The following is a 2600-nucleotide window of genomic DNA, read 5'->3' on the forward strand; positions in this document are numbered from 1 at the left end:
TTTTCCTTCAATTAGCTTTAATCGTCGTGGCCCACACTAACGTGCAGTAGTTCAGATGTGAAGGAAATAGAGCGTGGTATATGGCAAGTATTGCTTTTAAAGGTAAAACAGGTGTATCACGCCAAACTATACCAAGCGCTCTGGATGCCTTCAATAAAATAATATTAGCATGGTCGTTTTATTGCGTATGCTGTGTAAAATAAACTCCTAGTGATTTTATTGACCTGACAATTTCGACTGGCTGGGATTTATACTGTGAATTTTCTGGAGTATCAAATTTCCTATTTATAGAAATAAAAATTACAGCTTGTTTTTATTTACATTAACTGAGTGCATTTTCGTTTGTTTAGGGTTCTAGCCAGCTTACCTATACATTATTACCGCGCAAACATAGCTCATGGCTTGTATCAGCTGACAAAAGTATTGTAGTGTCATCCGCATAAATATTGAATCTGGAATTATCATCAATGTTTGCAATATCATTAATGTAAATGTCGAAGAGAAAAGGTCCAAGTATGCAGCCCTGGGGTGCACCGGCTATATCACGCGTTCTTGACTGAAAATTGCTCATTTGAACATACTGTTTCGGATAGGATAAATGCGATGGGAAGCCGTTAAACACATACGAGGCGTGTTTTTTATTTGTGCGTGTTTTATAAAGCCAAATGCAGAAACCGAAACTGGGCTCAATTTCACGGGAGCGTAAAGCGCTCTAAGTAGGTTTAACTTCGAAAACTGTTGGAATCAAAATGGGGCAATTCCTGATTGTAAGGTGAACTCAAGAGGCAATTTCTAATCAAACATTAGTCAAATCCTGCATCTGTTTCAATGAAACTGAGCTACATTCATTAAAACAGCGCTGTGTCAACAATAGTGACCAAAACAACCCACATGGTTGAAGTAACGGAACGTAGCCGGCGGAAGGGGCAGAACGAAAGACGGTTTATTGCTCGGTGTTTCTGGCTTTATAACTAAACAGAAAAGGTCGCATGGCTAGTCATGATAAGCAAGTGTACGACACGCGCAAACAGTACTGCTCTTGTTATACATCAGTACGCGTGCTTGATAACACTGCATCCCTCCCCCCTAAGCTAGAGTAAGCGAGACGATCCGGTCGTTTCCGCTGGCGAGTCGAACGCCGTAGTGGTTGTTGGTCTTCGGCTTGAGAGTTGACTTCTCGTACGCTCGTATCTTGACGAGCGTCTGCATCCTTGGAAGTACACTGAGCTTCGTCGTTGACTTGGATGGGCTTGCTAGGTGATGATCCTGAGTCCAGCCGTGGCCGGAGTTGATCTACGTGGCGCCGCTGCGGTCCCTCCGGTGTTTCTAGCTTAACCATGCGTGCTCCGGTCGTGGACACTACTGTCGCCGGCATCCATCTCTGACCAGACTGGTACTGGCGCGACCATACACGCCTTCCTGGTTGGAACCGCGTTTGGGCTTTTGCTTGTGCTTGCACAGGTTCGCCGGAACCATCATTTTCAGCCCCCTTTTTGCCTGTGAGCGAAGCCGTCAGCCTGGTTCGGGGACGAAAGCCCAACAGCAGTTCTGCTGGCGATTTTCCTCATTCCAAAGGGGTCGTTCTGTAACGTAATAAGAACTTCATCAGTCGTTCTTGCAACGTACCTGTCGGATTCTTTCGAAGCCCTTCCTTTATGGTCCGCACGGCCCGTTCCGCCAACCCATTTGACTGCGGATGGTATGGGGCTGTTCTCACGTGTTTCACATGGCTTTCCTGCAAGAAACTCGACATGGTGGCACTTGAAAACTGTGGTCCGTTATCCGATACTAAGCAGTACGGGAGGCCAAAACGTGCGAAAATACCTTGAAGTACGTGAATGGTGGCCTCCGCCGTGGCGGTCTTCAAAGGTATGGCCTCAATCCATTTAGTCTCGGCGTCCACCAACACAAAAACTTGGTAGCCATTGATGGGGCCCGCAAAATTCATATGCAACCTGTACCATGGTTTGTTGCTCGTCGGCCAAGGAGACGGAACTTCTGCGGCTGGCATGGGCCAACATTGTATACACTGAGGGCAACCTTGAACCAACCGTTCGATGTCCCTGTCTAATCCGGGATACCAAAAAAAAATGCACGCGCTGTGCGCTTCATCGCGCCGATACCGGGGTGACTGTCGTGCAGTTCCCTTAGCATGCACCGTCGCGCCGCATCAGGCAACACTACTCGATGGCCCCAATAAATCAGATCATGACTGGCCGCGAGCTCGCCACGGCGAGAAGAGTACGGCATAGAGTGTTGCTGCTCCGCAGATAAGCGCCGTGGCCAGCCGCGCGTCATCCATACCCTGATCTGATGAAGCGTATTGTCCGTGCGGCTCAGGTCTGCTAACTGCTGAGCGGAAAGGGCCATGGAATTTAGGCCCCGTGTGTAGAGCACGTATTCCATGGGTTCTTGCGCTCCTCGATCCTCCAAGCACGGCAATGGTAGACGACTGAGAGCGTCTGCGTTAGCATTTAGCTGTCCTTGACGGTACTCAAGGTCACATCGGTAAGCCGAGAGTAGCAATGCCCACCGTTGAATTCTTGCTGCTGCCTTATGCGGAATCGGCCTCTTCGGATGAAACAGTCCCGTCAGTGGCT

The 2600-nt window shown here is 48.5% G+C and overlaps 1 long non-coding RNA gene across 1 annotated transcript; it reads right to left on the reverse strand.

Annotated features, from left to right (window-relative positions):
- Positions 1–925: 925 nt before the first annotated feature.
- Positions 926–2277, reverse strand: LOC125759491 (uncharacterized). The gene is made up of 2 exons (XR_007417089.1): positions 1825–2277; positions 926–1583 (listed from the first exon to the last, which is right to left on the reverse strand). It is a non-coding gene; the product is annotated as an uncharacterized LOC125759491 (long non-coding RNA).
- Between the last annotated feature and the right edge of the window lie 323 nt (positions 2278–2600).

This window comes from Rhipicephalus sanguineus, chromosome 8 (genome assembly GCF_013339695.2).
Source record: "Rhipicephalus sanguineus isolate Rsan-2018 chromosome 8, BIME_Rsan_1.4, whole genome shotgun sequence".
Taxonomy (NCBI): Eukaryota; Metazoa; Arthropoda; class Arachnida; order Ixodida; family Ixodidae; genus Rhipicephalus; species Rhipicephalus sanguineus.